We start from the raw sequence: 22,119 nt of genomic DNA, 5'->3' as shown, positions 1-22,119 counted from the left end.
ACTGATGCCAGCCTGCTGTGAGCGCCACCCTGTGGTCGGTGCTCACAGCAAGCCTGCAATTCAGCTACATATGATCACTGCTATGTAGCAGAGCCGATCCAGTTGTGCCAGCTTCTAGCCTCCCATGGAGGCTATTGAAGCATGGCAAAAGTACAAAAAAAAAGTTTCAAAAAATATGAAAAAATAAAAAAAATAAAAGTTTACATCACCCTCCCTTTCGCCCCATTCAAAATAAAACAATAAAAAAAATCAAACCTACACATATCTGGTATGGCCGCGTTCAGAATCGCCCGATCTAGCAATAAAAAAAGGATTAATCTGATCGCTAAACAGCAAAGTCAGAAAAAAATTAGAAACGCCAGAATTACATTTTTTTGGTCACTGTGACATTACATTAAAATGCAATAACGGGCAATCAAAAGAACATATCTGCGCCAAAAAGGTATCATTAAAAACGATAGCTCGACATGCAAAAAATAAGCCGTAAACCGACCCCAGATCACAAAAAATGGAGACGCTACGGGTATCGGAATATTGCACAATTTCTTTTTTTTTTAACAAAGTTTGGAATTTTTTTTTACTACTTAGATAAAGCGTAACCTAAACATGTTTGGTGTCTATGAACTCGTAATGACCTGGAGAATCATAATGGCAGGTTAGTTTTAGCATTTAGTAAACCTAGCAAAAAAGCTAAATAAAAAACAAGTGTGGAATTGCACTTTTTTGCAATTTCTCCGCACTTGGAATTTTTTTCCTGTTTTCTAGTACATGACATGCTAAAACCAATGATGTAGTTCAAAAGTATAACTTGTCCTGCAAAAAACAAGCTCTCACATAGCCATATTGACGGAAAAATAAAAAAGTTATGGCTCTGGGAAGGAGGGGAGCGAAAAACGAGAAAGCAAAAACGGAAAAGGGCAAGGTCTTGAAGGCATGTGTATCATTATAATGTTTTTGTGTTTAATGATTTGACTGGTTAGTGATGAAGCTGTGTCCTGCCCAGCAACAGGTAGTTGTCAGGGACAATTAAAGTTAATCGTTGGGACGTGACCAGATTGGAAGGGGGCCTGCTAAAGGGACAAGAGACAGTTTCCAGTAGCGAGTAAGAAAGAGCCCAGTGTGCAGAGAAAAGACCCTAGGTCTAGTTTGAGCAGTGCTACATGCAGTGGGTGTTCCTTTGGCAAGAGAGGAACCACTTAATCAGAGAGTAAGAATCTGCAAGAGAAGAGATAACAGAGAAGAGAGCAACAATCCAAATTGGGACAGAGAGAGAGGGAAAAAAAATATTGAGGCTATGGTCAGGAAGCATACCAGTACAGTACAGAATCTTAGGTCAGAGAGGCAATGGAAGACAAACGTAAAGGAAAGCATGATGAAGAGAACATGTATATGGAGTCTATGAGTCTTGTGGACTGTACTTTGGAAGTGCTATTGAGGAGTCGAATTGACAAAACCCCACTTTGTGAGGTTCTCATTAGTCAGCTAGGAACTGAAAGTAGCTGTCAAGGGCCGTAGCGTTACACCTCAACCCATACAGAGGAAAACTGTTGTGAGGGGCAGTTGCGAAACACCTCAACCCGTGCGGTCCCCATAGTGGAAACCGGAAGCTTCCAAGATAGTGTGCTGGGCTGTGAAAAGAATCGAGAAAGTAACTGAGCAAGACAGAGTGTTTTCAGCAAAGATTATGTCACCTGTTAACTGTTACTAAAGAAACATCGTTGAAGATAAATGCCTACTATATCTGTATAGTTCATACCAAGTAATTCTTCAGTAAAAGGAAGTTTATTTTTAAATGGTGGTCTCCCTAATTGAACTGTTAAACATCTGGTCCTGGCAAATCAGCAATATTGGTTACATGCAACCTGCATGGGTGTAGCATCCTCACAGAACAAATCCACCCATCAAGCCAGGACTCACCAATTTCATGCAACGTGCTGGGGTGTAGGAAAGAGTACTTCACCCATGGCTGCACATGACCCCATGTGTTTGATGAGTGGTGGCAGCATGTTATTTAGACGAGATGTGTGGACTAGAGTTGAGCGACCTTTACTTTTTTAGGATCGAGTCGGGTTTTGCGACTTTTGTCAAAAGTCGGGTAGGGTGAAATCGGCCGATTATTGCGAAAAGTCGGGGGCCGACTGAAACACAAAACCCAAAGCAAGTCAATGGGGAATCAAAGTCGGCAGAGAGTGGAAGACAGGAAAACACCTACAGTGCCCATTTTAATGCCAAAAACATCAATTCTTATTACTGAAGCTTGTCAATCTTAATTTACTTTATAATAATCGTTAGGCATTGAAAACTGGGGGTCATTTTGCTAAAGTTGTGGGGGGGTAGGGCTGGCTCAAGTTTTTCGTGGGCCCAGGAAATGCGGAGTACGTCACAGCGGTGGAGCAGTGAGAGGTAAGTATTTCAACTTTGGAAGTGCTGTGATCCTGAGCAAGCAGTGGGGGCCCACTCATTGGCATTGGCACTGGCACAGGGCCCCTCATAGTACGGCGGTGTGTTTGACGGCGGGTGGCGCCTCCCACCGGCAGAGACACTTTTGTGTACTATATGAGGGGCCCTATGCCAGTGACGTCGCCAACGAGTATGCCCCCCACCTGATGAAGGAACCTGCACTTTCATCTGCACCTTCCTCTTTGTCCCCGTGTAAGGTGGTATAGTATGCGGGAAGGGAAACCTGATTTTCAGCACGGTCAGATTCTGGCTGTGTAGAGTGCAAGGGGAATGTAGTGGTCTGGGTCAATGTACCAGCAGACTCATCTAGCAGTGGCTGGGCAATGGGCAGGATGAGGAGGAAACACAGATATAGGCCCAAATAATAAAGTGGGCTAAATGCAGTTCAAAATTGGTAACAGGTCTAAACAGGCGGCATTGCTTTGTTCAGCGGAGGACAACTGTAATGAGAGGCTGACATAGTGAGTAGGCCCAAATAATAAAGTGGGCTAAATGCAGTTCAAAATTGGTAACAGGACTAAACTGGCGGCATTGCTTTGTTCAGCGGAGGACAACTGTAATGAGAGGCTGACACAGTGAGTAGGCCCACATAAGTAAGTAGGCTAAAAGCAGTTGAAAATTGGTAACAGGACTAACCAGGTGGCATTGCTTTGTTCAGCGGAGGACAAATGTAATGAGAGGCTGACACAGTGAGTAGGCCCAAAAAAGTAAGCAGGCTAAAAGCAGTTCAAAATTGGTAACAGGACTAAACTGGCGGCATTGCTTTGTTCAGTGGAGGACAACTGTAATGAGAGGCTGACAGTGAGTAGGCCCAAATAAGTAAGCAGGCTAAAAGCAGTTCAAAATTGGTAACAGGACTAACTAGGTGGCATTGCTTTGTTCAGCGGAGGACAACTGTAATGAGAGGCTGACACAGTGAGTAGGCCCAAATAAGTAAGTAGGCTAAAAGCAGTTCAAAATTGGTAACAGGACTAACCAGGTGGCATTGCTTTGTTCAGCGGAGGACAACTGTAATGAGAGGATGACACAGTGAGTAGGCCCACATAAGTAAGTAGGCTAAAAGCAGTTCAAAATTGGTAACAGGACTAACCAGGCGGCATTGCATTGTTCAGCGGAGGACAACTGTAATGAGAGGCTGACACAGTGAGTAGGCCCAAATAAGTAAGTAGGCTAAATGCAGTTCAAAATTGGTAACAGGACTAAACTGGCGGCATTGCTTTGTTCAGTGGAGGACAATTGTAAGGAGTGGCTGACACAGTGAGTATGCCCAAAAAAGTAAGTAGGCTAAAAGCTGTTCAAAATTGGTAACAGGACTAAACTGCCGGCATTGCTTTGTTCAGCGGAGAACAATTGTAAGGAGTGGCTGACACAGTGAGTAGGCCCTAATAATAAAGTAGGCTAAATGTCTGCCAAAAATGTTTTCATAAATAACCAGGTAGCATAACTGGGTACGTGGGTGGGCATCTCTGCTGAGTAGCAGACAGTGATAGTAGTAGGCGCAAAGTATTAACTGGTCTAAATGGAGGCCAGGGCCCCTGTATATTTTAACTATAATCTATCATTTCAACAAATTTGTATTGGCAGTGTCATTGAAGGATTTAACAGCACAGACTACACAGTGGTGGAGCAGGAAGAGGTAAGTATTGCAAGTGGTAGGGCACTGTTCGAGCTGGGGGGGAACACTCTCTCATGGGTGGCGGTACTGGCACAGGGCCCCTTATATTACGACGGTGTGTCTGACGTTGGTTGTGCACCACCACCGTCAGAGACACTTCATTGTACTATGAGGGACCCTGTGCCAGTGCCGTCGCCCAAGAGTGGGCCCACCCACCTGTCCAGGCAAATGGCACTCGCACGGGTGCTTGCGCCAGGTGGTGACCACGGCCCTGTGGGGGGAGTCAGCCCATTTAGGGAGGTATAAAAATGGCCTATGGTGGACATTCAGCAGCTGCAAATGGAGGAATTGGAGAAGTCAGTAAGAGGAGGCCAAAAGCAAGACATTTTTCATGCAAGCTACATGTCAGCAGGGGAAGGTGGGGCCAAATAATTTGAAATCCATGATTGGTTCATCTTAATGAAGTTTAGATCATTAACATTTCGGGTAGCCAGACGTGTCCTTTTTTCGGTCAGTATTGAACCAGCAGCACTGAATACTCTTTCTGATAGCACACAAGCAGCAGGGTAAGCGAGCTCCTGTAATGCATATTCTGCCAATTCAGGCCAGGTGTCTATTTTAGATGCCCAGTAATCAAAGGGGAATGACCTGTGAGGGAGAACATCGATAAGGGCGGAAAAGTAGTTCGTAACCATACTGGAAAAATGCTGTCTCCTGTCACTTTGAATCGATGCAGCAGTACCTGTCGTGTCAGCAGTCATTGCGAAAGCACTCCACAACCTGGTCATAAAACCCCTCTGTCCAACGCCACTTCGGATTTGTGCACCTCTAACACCTCTGCCATGTTGCCAACTATGGCTCGTGTGAGAACAATCACCGCCGCTATGTGCTGGGAATGCCTGAACCAAATGGTCTACAAGAGTTGCTTGTTTAGTAGCCAATAGTGTTGAGCATTCCGATACCGCAAGTATCGGGTATCGGCCGATACTTGCGGGTATCGGAATTCCGATACTGAGATCCGATACTTTTGTGGTATCGGGAATCGGTATCGGGATTAATATCAATGTGTAAAAGAAAGAATTAAAATAAAAAATAGGGATATACTCACCTCTCTAACGCAGCCTGGACTTTACCGCCGTAACCGGGAGCCGTTGTACCTAAAAATGAGCGCTTGAAGGGCCTTAGATGATGTCACGGCGCTCTGATTGGTCCGTAGCGGTCGCGTGACCGCTACGGACCAATCACAAAGCAGTGACGTCACCTAAGGTCTTTCAAGCGCTTGAAAGACCTTAGGTGACGTCACTGCTTTGTGATTGGTCGCGTAGCGGTCACGCGACCGCTACGGACCAATCAGAGCGCCGTGACCTCATCTAAGGCCCTTCAAGCGTGCATTCTTAGGTACAACGGCTCCCGGTTATGGCGGTAAAGTCCAGGCTGCGTCGGAGGGTGAGTATATCCCTATTTTTTATTTTAATTCTTTCTTTTACACATTGATATGGATCCCAGGGCCTGAAGGAGAGTTTCCTCTCCTTCAGACCCTGGGAACCATACAGGATATCGTTCGATACTTGGTGTCCCATTGACTTGTATTGGTATCGGGTATCGGTATCGGATTAGATCCGATACTTTGCCGGTGTCGGCCGATACTTTCCGATACCGATACTTTCAAGTATCGAACGGTATCGCTCAACACTAGTAGCCAATATTTGCTCAAGGTTCTCATGTGGCATGATATTTTGTAATTTTTCTTTATATCGTGGATCCAGGAGGCAGGCCAACCAGTAATCGTCGTCGGTCTTCATTTTGATAATGCGGGGGTCCCTTTTTAGGATACGCAAGGCATACTCAGCTATGTGGGCTAATGCTCCAGGTGTCAATTCACTGCTTGTTCTGGTTTGAGGAGCACTTTCTTGCAAATCAACATCACTTGTGTCCCGCATAAACCCTGTACCTGACCATGCAACGCCACCAGCTTCTATTGCCCCCTGAGAAGCATCCTCCTCCCATAAATATTCATCCCCATCATCCTCCTCCTCCTCTTCGTCCGCCACCTCGTCCAGGAGAGTTCCCTGAGCAGTCAATGGCTGACTGTCATCAAGGCTTCCCTCCTCCTCGGCTGCAGACGCCTGCTCCTTAATGTGTATCAAACTTTGCATCAGCAGACGCATTAGTGGGATGCTCATGCTTATGATGGCGTCGTGTGCACTTACTAGCCATGTGCATTCCTCAAAACACTGAAGGACTTGACAGAGGTCTTGTAGCTTCGACCACTGCACACCAGACAACTCCATGTCTGCCATCCAAGTGCCTGCCTGTGTATGTGTATCCTCCCACAAATAAATTACAGCACGCCTCTGTTCACACAGCCTCTGAAGCATGTGCAGTGTGGAGTTCCACCTTGTTGCAACGTTGATTATTAGGCGGTGCTGGGGAAGATTCAGCGATCGCTGATGGTTCAGCATACGGCTGGAGTATACAGGCGACCGGCGGATGTGCGAGCAAAGTCTTTGCACCTTCAGGAGCAGGGCTGGTAACCCAGGATAATTTTTCAGGAAGCACTGCACCACCAGGTTCAAGGTGTGAGCCAGGCAAGGTATGTGTTTCAGTTCTGAAAGGGCTATGGCAGCCATAAAATTCCTTCCGTTATCACTGACTACCTTGTCTGCCTCAAGATGTACACTGCCCAGCCATGACTGAGTTTCTTGCTGCAAGTACTTGGCCAGTACTTCCGCGGTGTGTCTGTTGTCGCCCAAACACTTCATATCCAACACAGCCTGCTGACGCTTACCACTAGCTGTTCGATAATGGGACACCTCGTGTGCAACACTGGCAGCTGCGGATGGAGTGGTCGTGCGACTGCACTCTGTGGACGAGCTTTCGCTTCTGGAGGAGGAGGAGGGGTGGCAAACGCCTACAGCCAATTGTTTCCTAGACCATGGTCTAGGCAGAACTGTCCCACTATGGCTGTCCCCATTGGACCCTGCATCCACCACATTAACCCAGTGCGCCGTGATGGACACGTAACGTCCCTGGCCATGCCTACTGGTCCATGCATTTGTTGTGAGGTGCACCTTTCCACTGCCTGATTGCCTCAGTGCATGGACAATGTGGTCTTTGACATGCTGGTGGAGGGCTGGGATGGCTTTTCTCGCAAAGAAGTGCCGACTGGGTAGGTCATAGCGTGGTACTGCATAGGCCATCAGGTCTTTGAAAGCTTCGCTTTCAACCAACCGGTAGGGCCTCATCTCTAACGAGATTAGTCTAGCTATGTGGGCGTTCAAACCCTGTGTACGCAGATGATACGATCAGTACTTTCTTTTCCTAGCGAGAGTCTCATGTAGGGTGAGCTGGACTGGATAGCTGCATGTGGTGGAACTAGCGGTGGTGGTGGTGGTGGACATGGCGGATTGAGAGAGGGTTGGTGATGGTAATCTTGATGTTGGCCTACATACAGTGTTTCCTACCAATAACCTTGTGATTCCCTGACTGTTTTGGCCTTGCGACGATACCTCTACATTTGCTGCTGGTGGTGTCCTAACTGGTGGGCTTACAGTGAGGGAAGCAATGTAGCATTGCTGACTACCTTCATTCTGAGCTGGTGCACCAACGGTACGTGACGCTTGGTAGTTAGTCCAGGCTTGCAAGTGCATGCTGGTTAAATGTCTACGCATGCACGTTGTATCTAAATTTTGAAGATTCTTCCTACTGCTAAAGGTCTTTGAACATTTCTTACAGATAACTTTTGACTGATCATTCGGATCTTGGTTAAAAAATTGCCACACTGCTCTCTTCCTACTATCGAATACCTTTTCAGGCATTGCACGCTGTGCTACTTTCACCAGATGGCCACGCTATCCTAAAACTGTTTTTGTTTTTGACACACGTTTTTGGCCTGATACGGGCCTTCCAGATGACAGCTGTTGTGATGTAGATAGCTGCTGCGGATCATCCTCCTCCGCTTCTGAGCTACTGGCAGTGGCACCCTCTTCCCCCAATGGCTGCCAATCTGGGTCAACAACTGGGTCATCTATCACCTCCTCTTCAATGTCATGTGCACCTTCCTCTGTGTCACTGTGTAAGGTGCTATAGCGTTCGGGACGGGGCACCATAGTCTCATCAGGGTCAGATTCTGGCTGAGTACACTGCGAGGGCAATGTAGTGATCTGAGTCAATGGAACAGCATAATAATCTAGCTGTGGCTGTGCATCAGTGCACTACATGTCCGATTCATCTTGTAATGGGCTGTTAACTATTTCCCTTTCTAACCCAGGCACGGTATGTGTAAAGAGCTCCATGGAGTAACCTGTGGTGTTGCCTGACGCATCCTTCACTATTGGTTTGGGTGAAGGACACAAGGAAACGTCTTGTTCCTTACCGGGAGCATCCACTGACAACTCGCTGCTTTTATATTTTAAACTTTCTGAAGAGGAGGCGAAAGAGCTAGAGGCTGGGTCAGGAAGGAAAGCCAAAACTTTTTCCTGCTGCTCCAGCTTTAAAAGCTGTTTTCCTACTCCCGGATAAGGGAGCCTTCGAGGCATTGTGTAGCCAGACGATGACACTGGCTCAACACCTCCAGCCTTTGGTGCTATTTTGCTTTTCCCGCTACCACCAGATGCTCCACCACCAACACCACCATCAGTACCAGCTGGCAACGACCGCCCACAGCCTCTTCCACCAGACTTCCTCATTTTTGGGAAAATGTAACCAAAATAACAACCGTTACATGGTACAGTAAAACAAGGTAGAAGGTGTATATAAACTTGTTGAGAATTTAAATCTCCCTTTTTATTTTGGGGAGACAGCACCACAACTCAGGCCCAGTGTATAACACAACACAATGTAAGTGGCAGAACGTTGCTGGCTGATATATGACAAACTAACAGAACTGACGTATATCCTCTTTGTGACAATTTGAATCTCCTTTTTTGGGGGGGAGACTGCACCATAACTCAGGCCCAGTGTATAACACAACACAATGTAAGTGGCAGAATGTGGCTGGCTGATATACGACAAACTAACAGAACTGACGTATATCCACTTTGTGACAATTTGAATCTCCCTTTTTTTGAGGGGAGACTGCACCACAACTCAGGCCCAGTGTATAACACAACACAGTGTAAGTGGCAGAACGTGGCTGGCTGATATACGACAAACTAACAGAACTGACGTATATCCACTTTGTGACAATTTGAATTTCCCTTTTTTTGGGGGGAGACTGCACCACAACTCAGGCCCAGTGTATAACACAACACAATGTAAGTGGCAGAACGTGACTGGCTGATATACGACAAACTAACAGAACTGACGTATATCTACTTTGTGACAATTTGAATCTCCCTTTTTTGGGGGGGAGACTGCACCACAACTCAGGCCCAGTGTATAACACAACACAATGTAAGTGGCAGAATGAGGCTGGCTGATATACAACAAACTAAGAGGACTGAGGTATATCCACTTTGTGAGAATTTGAATCTCACTTTTTTTGGGGGGGGGACTGAACCCAAACTCAGGCCCAGTGTATAAAGCAACGCAATGTGAGTGGCAGCAAGTGGCTGGCTGATATAGGACAAACTAAGAGGACTGAGGTATATCCATTTTGTGAGAATTTAAATCTCACTTTTTTTGGGGGGGACTCAACACAAACTCAGGCCCAGTGTATAAAACAACGCAATGTGAGTGGCAGCAAGTGGCTGGCTGATATACGACAAACTAAGAGGACTGAGGTATATCCACTTTGTGAGAATTTAAATCTCACTTTTTTGGGCAGGAGACTGAACACAAACTCAGGCTCAGTGTATAAAACAACGCAATGTGAGTGGCAGCAAGTGGCTGGCTGAAATACGACAAACTAAGAGGACTGAGGTATATCCACTTTGTGAGAATTTGAATCTCACTTTTTTTAGGGGTGAGACTGAACCCAAACTCAGGCACAGTGTATAAAACAACGCAATGTGAGTGGCAGCAAGTGGCTGGCTGATATACGACAAACTAAGAGGACTGAGGTATATCCACTTTGTGAGAATTTAAATCTCACTTTTTTTGGGGGGAGACTGAACCCAAACTCAGGCACAGTGTATAAAACAACGCAATGTAAGTGGCAGCAAGTGGCTGGCTGATATATGAAAAAATACAAGGACTGTAGTACAATTTCAATCTCCCTACAATGAACTCAGGACAAGTATGGCTGCAATAAAAAGGACTGATGCACACAAAAGTGTGGACAAATAAACAAGATAACTGTGCAGAAAGGAGCAACAGAATTTTTGCTTTTAAAAAAGCAGTTGGTTTGCACAGCAGCGGTGCAAACAGCAATGCAGCTATCAGGGAGCCTTATAAGGCAGCCTAATAAACTACAGAGCTGATGCGCAAAGATATAGCCTCCACTGTCCCTGCAAAACAAAGGTGGTGTTGGACAGTGGAAATCGCTACAGCACAAGCAGTTTGGGGGTTAATCTTCCCTCCCTAACTATGTTCCTTCTTCTGACGAAGCTGCAGCAACCTCTCTCTATGCTAAGATCGGCAGAAGTAAGATGGCGGTCGGCGTGCACGCCCCTTTATATCCCCTGTGACGCAGCAGAAAGCAAGCCAATCACTTTCATGCCCTTCTCTAAGATGGTGGGGACCGAGACCTATGTCATCACGCTGCCCACACTCTGCGTCCTCCTTCATTGGCTAAGAAATGGCGCTGAACGCGTCATGCGAAACGCGACTTTGGCGCGAAGATCGCCGACCTCATAGCCGATCCCACACTAGGATCGGGTCGGGTTTCATGAAACCCGACTTTGACGAAAGTCGGTGATTTTTTTATTTGTCCGATCCGTTTCGCTCAACCCTAGTGTGGACTTTGCCAGGGTGTTGTTTATGCTCACTTTGCAGGCTATAACAGAAGTCTAGTGCAAGATTGAGTGAAAGTAGATATATTGAGGCTAGGTTCACATTAGCGCCTGTGTGTGCAGCGTATCATCTGCATGCGCAAACGAATGCCAAAACACATACAAACACATGCTTACACAACGTTTTTATCCGCATCATCTTACGCATGATGGCAAAAAACGCTGCGTGTGCATGCGTTTTTGCATGTGTTTGCATTGTTTATGTGCATGCGTTCAATATTTCCATTGTTTTTACAGTAGCTTTTCCTTGACATCAGACATCTAATAGGCATGTCTCAGGGGATTTATATATATATAGACACACTGCACTCATGAAATCCTCGTCTTTAGCTGCTGTATCCAGCTGCAAGACGGATCTTGACATGGACAGCTTCTATGATAATCTGGACTTACAATTAGTGTTGAGCGATACCGTCCGATACTTGAAAGTATCGGTATCGGATAGTATCGGCCGATACCCGAAAAGTATCGGATATCGCCGATACCGATACCCGATACCAATACAAGTCAATGGGACACCAAGTATCGGAAGGTATCCTGATGGTTCCCAGGGTCTGAAGGAGAGGAAACTCTCCTTCAGGCCCTGGGATCCATATTACTGTGTAAAATAAAGAATTAAAATAAAAAATATTGATATACTCACCTCTCCGGAGGCCCCTGGACATCACCGCTGGTAACCGGCAGCCTTCTTTGCTTAAAATGAGCGCGTTTAGGGCCTTCCATGACGTCATGGCTTCTGATTGATCGCGTGCCGCTCATGTGACCGCCACGCGACCAATCACAAGCCGCGACGTCATTCTCAGGTCCTAAATTCCTAGAATGAGGAGTTTAGGGCCTGAGAATGACGTCACAGCTTGTGATTGGTTGCGTGGCGGTCACATGAAGCGGCACGCGACCAATCAGAAGCCGTGATGTCATGGAAGGCCCTAAACGCGCTCATTTTAAGAAAAGAAGGCTGCCGGTTACCAGCGTGATGTCCAGGGGCCTCCGGAGAGGTGAGTATATCAATATTTTTTATTTTAATTCTTTATTTTACACAGTAATATGGATCCGATACCAATTCCCGATACCACAAAAGTATCGGATCTCGGTATCGGAATTCCGATACCGCAAGTATCGGCCGATACCCGATACTTGCAGTATCGGAATGCTCAACACTAGGGTTGAGCGAAACGGGTCGTTCATTTTCAAAAGTCGCCGAATTTTGGCTAAGTCGGCGTCTCATGAAACCCGATCCGACCCCTGTGCTTGTCGGCCATGCGGTACGCGACTTTCGCGCCAAAGTCGCGTTTCAATGACGCGAAAAGCGCCATTTCTCAGCTAATGAAGGTGAACGCAGAGTGTGGGCAGCGTGATGACATAGGTCCTGGTCCCCACCATCTTAGAGAAGGGCATTGCAGTGATTGGCTTGCTGTCTGCGGCGTCACAGGGGCTATAAAGGGGCGTTCCCGCCGACCGCCATCTCACTGCTGCTGATCTGAGCTTAGGGAGAACTTGCTGCCGCTTCGTCAGAAGCAGGGATAGCGTTAGGCAGGGTCCACTAACCACCAAACCGCTTGTGCTGTAGCGATTTCCACTGTCCAACACCACCTTCGGTGTGCAGGGACAGTGGAAGCTACATTTTTTTATTTTTTTTTTCTCTCAGCGCTGTAGCTCATTGGGCTGCCCTAGAAGGCTCCGTGATAGCTGTATTGCTGTGTGTACGCCACTGTGGAAACCAACTGCTTTTTTCAAAGCACATATCCTCTTGTTCCTTCCTTTCTGCACAGCTATCTTTTTTGTTTGTCCACACTTTTTATTTAATTTGTGCATCAGTCCACTCCTGTTGCTGCCTGCCATACCTGGCTGAGATTACTGCAGGGAGATAGTAATTGTAGGACAGTCCCTGTTTTTTTTTTTTTTTTGTGGGAGATTAAGATTTGCATTTCTGCTAGAGTGCCATCCCTGTGTGTGCCATCTCTCACTCAGTGGGCCATAGAAAGCCTATTTATTTTTTTCCTTGATTTGGGTTCGAAAATCTACCTTAAAAAAAACCACTACATCAATCAGTGGGAGAAAAATATTGGCCTCAGTCAGGGCTTGTGTGCCACTCCTGTGTGTGCCATCTCTCACTCAGTGGGCCATAGAAAGCCTATTTATTTTTTTCCTTGATTTGGGTTCGAAAATCTACCTTAAAAAAAACACTACATCAATCAGTGGGAGAAAAATATTGGCCTCAGTCAGGGCTTGTGTGCCACTCCTGTGTGTGCCATCTCTCATTCAGTGGGCCATAGAAAGCCTTTTTTTTTTTTTTTTTTTATTATTTGGTTTCTAAAGTCTCCCTTAAAAAAAATAAATAAATAAAAAAACAGTGGGAGAGTAATATTGCCCTTTCAGCTTGTGTGCCAGTCTTGACTCCTGGGTGTGCCACCTCTCTCTCTCAAATTGTGGGCCATAGAAAGCCTATTTATTTTTTTCCTTGATTTGGGTTCGAAAATCTACCTTAAAAAAAAACACTACATCAATCAGTGGGAGAAAAATATTGGCCTCAGTCAGGGCTTGTGTGCCACTCCTGTGTGTGCCATCTCTCACTCAGTGGGCCATAGAAAGCCTATTTATTTTTTTCCTTGATTTGGGTTCAAAAATCTACCTTAAAAAAAAACACTACATCAATCAGTGGGAGAAAAATATTGGCCTCAGTCAGGGCTTGTGTGCCACTCCTGTGTGTGCCATCTCTCACTCAGTGGGCCATAGAAAGCCTATTTATTTTTTTCCTTGATTTGGTTCGAAAATCTACCTTAAAAAAAACACTACATCAATCAGTGGGAGAAAAATATTGGCCTCAGTCAGGGCTTGTGTGCCACTCCTGTGTGTGCCATCTCTCATTCAGTGGGCCATAGAAAGCCTTTTTTTTTTTTTTTTTATTATTTGGTTTCTAAAGTCTCCCTTAAAAAAAAAAAAAAATAAAAAAACAGTGGGAGAGTAATATTGCCCTTTCAGCTTGTGTGCCAGTCTTGACTCCTGGGTGTGCCACCTCTCTCTCTCAAATTGTGGGCCATAGAAAGCCTATTTATTTTTTTCCTTGATTTGGGTTCTAAAATCTACCTCAACAAAAAAACACTACATCAATCAGTGGGAGAAAAATATTGGCCTCAGTCAGGGCTTGTGTGCCACTCCTGTGTGTGCCATCTCTCACTCAGTGGGCCATAGAAAGCCTATTTATTTTTTTCCTTGATTTGGGTTCGAAAATCTACCTTAAAAAAAAACACTACATCAATCAGTGGGAGAAAAATATTGGCCTCAGTCAGGGCTTGTGTGCCACTCCTGTGTGTGCCATCTCTCATTCAGTGGGCCATAGAAAGCCTTTTTTTTTTTTTTTTTTATTATTTGGTTTCTAAAGTCTCCCTTAAAAAAAAAAAATAATAAAAAAACAGTGGGAGAGTAATATTGCCCTTTCAGCTTGTGTGCCAGTCTTGACTCCTGGGTGTGCCACCTCTCTCTCTCAAATTGTGGGCCATAGAAAGCCTATTTATTTTTTTCCTTGATTTGGGTTCTAAAATCTACCTCAACAAAAAAACACTACATCAATCAGTGGGAGAAAAATATTGGCCTCAGTCAGGGCTTGTGTGCCACTCCTGTGTGTGCCATCTCTCACTCAGTGGGCCATAGAAAGCCTATTTATTTTTTTTATTTTTTTTATTATTTGGTTTCTAAATTGTCCCTGAAAAAAAACATTTTATCTTATTTGGTTTCTAAAGTCTCCCTGAGAAAAAAAAAAAAAAAATAGGTGGGAGATTAATATTGACATTTGTGCTTGAGTGACAGTCCTGCGTGTGTGTCATCTCTGTGATTTGGTGCCACAGAAAACAGAGTGTGTAACATTGTGCCTGATTTTCCTTGTGGTCTCACCAACCTGTTAAGGGATATAGAAATCATACTGAAGTTATAGCTCACCGTGTAAGTTGTTTGACAGCAACAAATAAAGTTACTTTGGTTAAGTTTTTAAAACAATGAGGAAGTCTGGTGCAAGAGGTCGTGGCCGTGGGCGTTCATTGTCAGCTGGTAATGATGGTAGTGGTAGTGGAGCATCAGGTGGTCATGGGGATAAAAATATTCCACCTAAGTCTGGAGCTGTGGAGCCAGTTTCGTCGTCTGGCTACACAAGGCCTCGAAAGCTTTCTTTTCTGGGAGTAGGAAAACCGCTTTTAAAGCCGGAGCAGCAACAGCAAGTTTTGGCTTTCATTGCAGACTCAGCCTCTAGCTCTTTTGCCTCCTCTTCTGAAACTGGTAAATGTAAAAGCAGCGCGTCGCTTGTGGATGTTCACGGTCAGGGACAAGTCGCTTCCTTGTCCTCCTCAGCAAAAACTACAACAAGAGAGAAGGATGCAGCAGGCGACACAACGGGTTACTCCATGGAGCTCTTTACACATACCGTCCCTGGCTTAGAAAGTGAAACACTTAACAGGCCATGCCCATTACAAGTAGATTCTGACATGGAGTGCACTGATGCACAGCCACAGCCAGAGTACTATGCTGCTCCTTTGACTCAGACCACCACATTGCCCTCTCAGGGTACTGATCCACAATCAGACCCTGATGAGACTATGTTGCCCCGCCACGAATGCTATACCACCGACCGACACAGTGACACAGACGAAGTTGCACATGAGCTCGAAGAGGAGGTAATAGATGACCCGGTTGTTGACCCCGATTGGCAGCCATTGGGGGAACAGGGTGCAGGCGGCAGTAGTTCAGAAGCGGAGGTGGAGGAGGGGCCGCAGCAGGCATCAACATCGCAACAGGTTCCATCTGCCGGGCCCCTATTTGGCCCAAAACGCGTGTCAAAGCCAAAACCTGTTGGAGGACAGCGTGGCCATCCGGTTAAAGCTCAGTCTGCAATCCCTGAAAAGGGATCCGATGCTAGCAAGAGTGCAGTCTGGCATTTTTTTAAACAACATCCAATTGATCAGCGCAAAGTCATCTGTCAAAAATGTTCAACTAGCTTAAGCAGAGGTCAGAATCTGAAAAGTCTCAATACTAGTTGCATGCATAGACACTTAACCACCATGCATTTTCAAGCCTGGACTAACTACCAAACGTCCCTTAAGGTTGTAGCACCCTCGGCCAATGAAGCTAGTCAGCAACGCAACATCCCTTCCGTCACTGTAAGGCCACCATTTTCCGTACCACCGGCAGTATCTGTGCAGGTTTCTTTGACAGCCAAAAGCAGTCAGGGTCAGGGAATCACCAGTTTTGTAGGAGGAAATATTGCATCTAGGGCACCGGCGGCAACAATTCCGTCTCCAACCGTCTCTCAGTCTGCCATGTCCACCGGCACACCCGCAAGTTCCACGATCTCATCTCTCCAGTTCAGCTCACACTACATGAGACTCTGGTTAGAAAAAGGAAGTACTTATCCTCGCATCCGCGTACACAGGGTTTTAACGCCCACATAGCTAGACTAATCTCGTTAGAGATGATGCCCTACCGGTTAGTTGAAAGCGAAGCTTTCAAAGCCCTGATGGAGTACGCTGAACCACGATACGAGCTACCCAGTCGACACTTTTTTTCCAGAAAAGCCATCCCAGCCCTGCACCAGCATGTTAAACAGCGCATCGTCCATGCACTCAGGCAATCTGTGAGTACAAAGGTGCACCTGACTACAGATGCATGGACCAGTAGGCATGGCCAGGGACGTTATGTGTCCATCACGGCACACTGGGTGAATGTGGTGGATGCAGGGTCCACAGGGGACATCAATTTCGGGACAGTTGTGCCTAGCCCACGGTCTAGGAAACAGTTGGCTGTAGGCGTTCGCACCCCCTCCTCCTCCTCCTCCTCGTCCTCCTGCAGAAGCTACAGCTCTTCCACAGACCGCAGTCGGCCAACCACTCCATCGGCAGATGACACTGTTGCACACCAGTTGTCCCATTATGGGCCAGCTACTGGCAAGCGTCAGCAGGCTGTATTGGCTATGAAGTGTTTGGGCGACAACAGACACACCGCGGAAGTTCTGTCCGAGTTCTTGCAACAAGAAACGCAGTCGTGGCTGGGCACAGTAGATCTTGAGGCAGGCAAGGTAGTGAGTGATAACGGAAGGAATTTCATGGCTGCCATCTCCCTTTCCCAACTGAAACACATTCCTTGCCTGGCTCACACCTTAAACCTGGTGGTGCAGTGCTTATTGAAAACTTATCCTGGGTTCTCCGACCTGCTCCTCAAAGTGCGTGGACTTTGCTCACATATCCGACGTTCGCCTGTACACGCTGTTGTGAATTTGGATTCTGGGCTCCCCCGGTGGCCGCTTGTGGAATTGGACTTGTCATCCTCTTTCCTGTTTCACCTGATTCCATCAGTAGTGGGTGTCGCTATTTAAGCTCATTTCTCTGGTGGTTTCTTGCCGGTCAACAATGTTATCTGATGCCTCTCAGTGCTTGTTCCTGCTTCTAGACAACTACTAGATAAGTTGGACTTTTGTCCATGTTTTGTTTTGCCTATTTGTTCCAGTTCACAGCTGAAGTTTTGTTACTGTGTCTGGAAAGCTCTCGTTGATCAGGGATTGCTACTCTGGCGTTATGAGTTAATGCCAGAGTTTAAGGTAATCTCTGGATGGTGTTTTGTTAGTGTTTTTCTGCTGACCATGAAAGTATACTATCTGTCTTCTGCTATCTAGTAAGCGGACCTCAAATTTGCTAAGACTATTTTCCTGCTGCGTTTGTTGTTTCATCTGAACTCACCGTCATTATATGTGGGGGGCTACTGTCTTCTTTGGAATATTTCTCTAGAGGTGAGCCAGGTCTTATATTTCCCTCTGCTAGCTATTTAGGTCTTAGGCCAGAGCTGGGCATCTAGCGATAAATAGGAAATGCTACCTGGCTATTTCTAGTTGCGCGGCAGGCTTAGTTCATGGTCAGTATAGTTCCATCTTCCGAGAGCTTGTCCCTCTATAGGCTTGCTATGATCTCTGCCTGCAGAGATCATGACAGTTTGACCGGCCAATAAAGTGTTAAAGACCCAGGTTGAGAAAGGAGAGTTATAAGAAGTCTGCTGGAATTTTTTTTTTTTTTTTTCCTCCAGTCTGCCTTGCTGCAGTCTTTTTTCTATCTCTCCTCCTAATCTCTGTATGCTCTGTGTGCACCTGACAATAATGGATCTCCAGAGTGTAACTGCGGGTTTGAATAATCTCATCACGAAAGTACAAAATTTACAAGATTTTGTGGTACATGCTCCGGTATCTGAGCCGAGAATTCCTTTGCCGGAGTTCTTCACAGGGAATAGAGCTAGCTTCCAGAATTTCCGAAATAATTGTAAGCTTTATTTGTCCCTGAAGTCTCGTTCAGCTGGAGACCCTGCTCAGCAGGTTAGGATTGTGATTTCCTTGCTCAGGGGTGACCCTCAAGATTGGGCCTTCTCATTGCCAGCAGGGGATCCTGCGTTACGCGATGTGGATGCGTTTTTTCTGGCCTTGGGCTTGCTTTATGAGGAACCTCATTTGGAACTTCAGGCAGAAAAAACTTTGATGGCACTATCTCAGGGGCAAGACGAAGCTGAAGTTTTCTGCCAAAAATTCCGTAAATGGTCTGTGCTTACTCAGTGGAATGAGTGCGCCTTGGCGGCAACTTTCAGAGAAGGTCTCTCTGATGCCGTTAAGGATGTTATGGTGGGGTTCCCTTTGCCTGCAGGTCTGAATGAGTCCATGACAATGGCTATTCAGATTGATAGGCGTCTGCGGGAGCGCAAACCGGTGCACCATCTGGCGGTGTCTATGGAAAAGACGCCAGAAAGTATGCAGTGTGATAGAATTCTGTCCAGGAGCGAGCGACAGAATTTTAGACGGAAGAATGGATTGTGTTTCTATTGTGGGGATTCTACTCATGTTATATCGGCATGCTCTAGGCGTACAAAGAAGCTTGATAAGTCTGTTTCCATTGGCACCATTCAGTCTAAGTTTATTTTGTCTGTAACCCTGATTTGCTCTTTGTCATCCATTGCCACGGACGCCTATGTTGACTCTGGCGCCGCTCTGAGTCTTATGGATTGGTCCTTTGCCAATCGTTGTGGTTTTGATTTAGAGCCTTTGGAGACTCTTATTCCTCTGAAGGGGATTGACTCCACCCCATTGGCTAATAATAAACCACAATACTGGACACAAGTAACCATGCGTATCAATCCGGATCACCAGGAGATTATTCGTTTCCTGGTGCTGTATAATTTACATGACGATTTGGTACTGGGATTGCCATGGTTGCAGTCTCACAACCCAGTCTTGGACTGGAGAGCAATGTCTGTGTTGAGCTGGGGATGTAAGGGTATTCATGGGGACGTACCTTTGGTTTCTATTTCGTCGTCCATTCCCTCTGAAGTCCCTGAGTTCCTCTCTGATTATCAAGACGTCTTTGACGAACCCAAGCTTGGGTCGTTACCTCCGCACCGTGAGTGCGATTGTGCCATAGATTTGATACCGGGTTGTAAATATCCAAAGGGTCGTTTGTTTAATTTGTCTGTGCCGGAACATGCTGCTATGCGGGAATATATAAAGGAGTCTTTGGAAAAGGGACATATTCGTCCATCTTCTTCTCCCTTGGGAGCTGGGTTTTTCTTTGTCTCAAAAAAAGACGGCTCTTTGAGACCATGTATTGATTATCGGCTTCTGAATAAGATCACTGTTAAGTATCAATACCCATTGCCATTGCTTACTGATTTGTTTGCTCGTATAGAGGGTGCTAAGTGGTTCTCTAAAATTGATCTTCGTGGGGCGTATAATTTGGTGCGGATCAGGCAGGGGGATGAGTGGAAGACCGCATTTAATACGCCCGAGGGCCACTTTGAGTATTTGGTCATGCCTTTTGGTCTTTCTAATGCCCCTTCAGTTTTCCAGTCTTTTATGCATGATATTTTCCGCGATTTTCTGGATAAATTTATGATAATATATCTGGATGATATTCTGATTTTTTCTGATGACTGGGACTCTCATGTCCAGCAGGTCAGGAGAGTTTTTCAGGTTCTGCGGTCTAATTCTTTATGTGTGAAGGGGTCTAAGTGCGTTTTTGGGGTCCAGAAAATTTCCTTTTTGGGGTATATTTTTTCTCCCTCTTCCATTGAGATGGATCCCGTCAAGGTGCAAGCTATTTGTGACTGGACTCAGCCCTCCTCTCTTAAGGGTCTTCAGAGATTTTTGGGCTTTGCCAACTTTTACCGCCGATTTATTGCTGGTTTTTCGGATGTCGTTAAACCACTGACTGATTTGACCAGACAAGGCGCTGATGTTGCTAATTGGTCCCCTCATGCTGTAGAGGCCTTTCAGGAGCTTAAGCGCCGTTTTGCCTCTGCCCCTGTGTTGCGTCAGCCTGATGTGAATCTGCCTTTTCAGGTTGAGGTTGACGCTTCGGAGATCGGAGCTGGGGCAGTGTTGTCGCAGAAAGGTTCCGACTGCTCCGTCATTAGGCCTTGTGCCTTCTTTTCTCGCAAATTTTCGCCCGCAGAGCGGAATTATGATGTTGGGAATCGGGAGCTTTTGGCCATGAAGTGGGCGTTTGAGGAGTGGCGCCATTGGCTCGAGGGGGCTAGGCATCAGGTGGTGGTATTGACTGACCACAAAAATTTGATTTATCTTGAGACTGCCAGACGCCTGAATCCTAGACAGGCGCGCTGGTCTTTATTTTTTTCTCGCTTTAATTTTGTGGTGTCATACCTACCGGGTTCTAAGAATGTTAAGGCAGATGCCCTTTCTAGGAGTTTTGACCCGGACTCTCCTGGTAATTCTGAACCCACAGGTATCCTTAGGGAGGGAGTAATTTTGTCGGCCGTTTCTCCTGATCTGCGGCGGTCCTTGCAAGAGTTTCAGGCGGATAGACCGGATCGTTGTCCGCCTGATAGACTGTTTGTTCCGGATGATTGGACCAGCAGAGTCATCTCTGAGGTACATTCTTCTGCATTGGCAGGTCATCCCGGAATTTTTGGTACCAGGGATTTGGTGGCAAGATCCTTCTGGTGGCCTTCCCTGTCACGAGATGTGCGAGTCTTTGTGCAGTCATGTGACGTTTGTGCTCGGGCCAAGTCTTGTAGTTCTCGGGCTAGCGGACTGCTGTTGCCCTTGCCTATTCCTAAGAGGCCTTGGACACACATCTCGATGGATTTTATTTCAGATCTGCCTGTTTCCCAGAAGATGTCTGTCATCTGGGTGGTCTGTGACCGTTTCTCTAAAATGGTCCATTTGGTTCCTCTGCCCAAGTTGCCTTCTTCTTCTGAGTTGGTTCCTCTGTTTTTTCAGAATGTTGTCCGATTGCACGGTATTCCTGAGAATATTGTTTCTGACAGAGGTACCCAATTTGTGTCTAGATTTTGGCGGGCATTCTGTGCTAGGATGGGCATAGATTTGTCTTTTTCGTCTGCTTTTCACCCTCAGACTAATGGCCAGACCGAGCGGACTAATCAGACCCTTGAGACATATCTGAGGTGTTTTGTCTCTGCTGACCAGGATGATTGGGTTGCTTTTTTGCCATTGGCAGAGTTCGCCCTCAATAATCGGGCCAGTTCTTCCACCTTGGTGTCCCCGTTTTTCTGTAATTCGGGGTTTCACCCTCGATTTTCCTCCGGTCAGGTGGAATCCTCGGATTGTCCTGGAGTGGATGCGGTGGTGGAGAGATTGCATCACATCTGGGGGCAGGTTATGGACAATTTGAAGTTGTCCCAGGAGAAGACTCAGCGTTTTGCCAACCGTCATCGTCGTGTTGGTTCTCGGCTTTGTGTTGGAGATTTAGTGTGGTTGTCTTCTCGTTTTGTCCCTATGAGGGTCTCTTCTCCTAAGTTTAAACCTCGGTTTATCGGCCCTTATAGAATATTGGAGATTCTTAATCCTGTTTCTTTCCGTTTGGACCTCCCTGCGTCCTTTTCCATTCATAACGTTTTTCATCGGTCGTTATTGCGCAGGTATGAGGTACCTGTTGTACCTTCAGTTGAGCCTCCTGCTCCGGTGTTGGTTGAGGGTGAGTTGGAGTACGTTGTGGAGAAAATTTTGGACTCTCGTGTTTCCAGACGGAGACTCCAGTATCTGGTCAACTGGAAGGGTTACGGCCAGGAGGATAATTCTTGGGTCAATGCATCTGATGTTCATGCTTCTGATCTTGTTCGTGCCTTCCATAGGGCTCATCCTGGTCGCCCTGGTGGATCTGG

This window comes from Ranitomeya variabilis, chromosome 6 (assembly GCF_051348905.1).
Source record: "Ranitomeya variabilis isolate aRanVar5 chromosome 6, aRanVar5.hap1, whole genome shotgun sequence".
Classification (NCBI taxonomy): Eukaryota; Metazoa; Chordata; class Amphibia; order Anura; family Dendrobatidae; genus Ranitomeya; species Ranitomeya variabilis.
The sequence above is the reverse complement of the archived record's forward strand: the minus strand, read 5'-3'. Positions refer to the sequence as shown.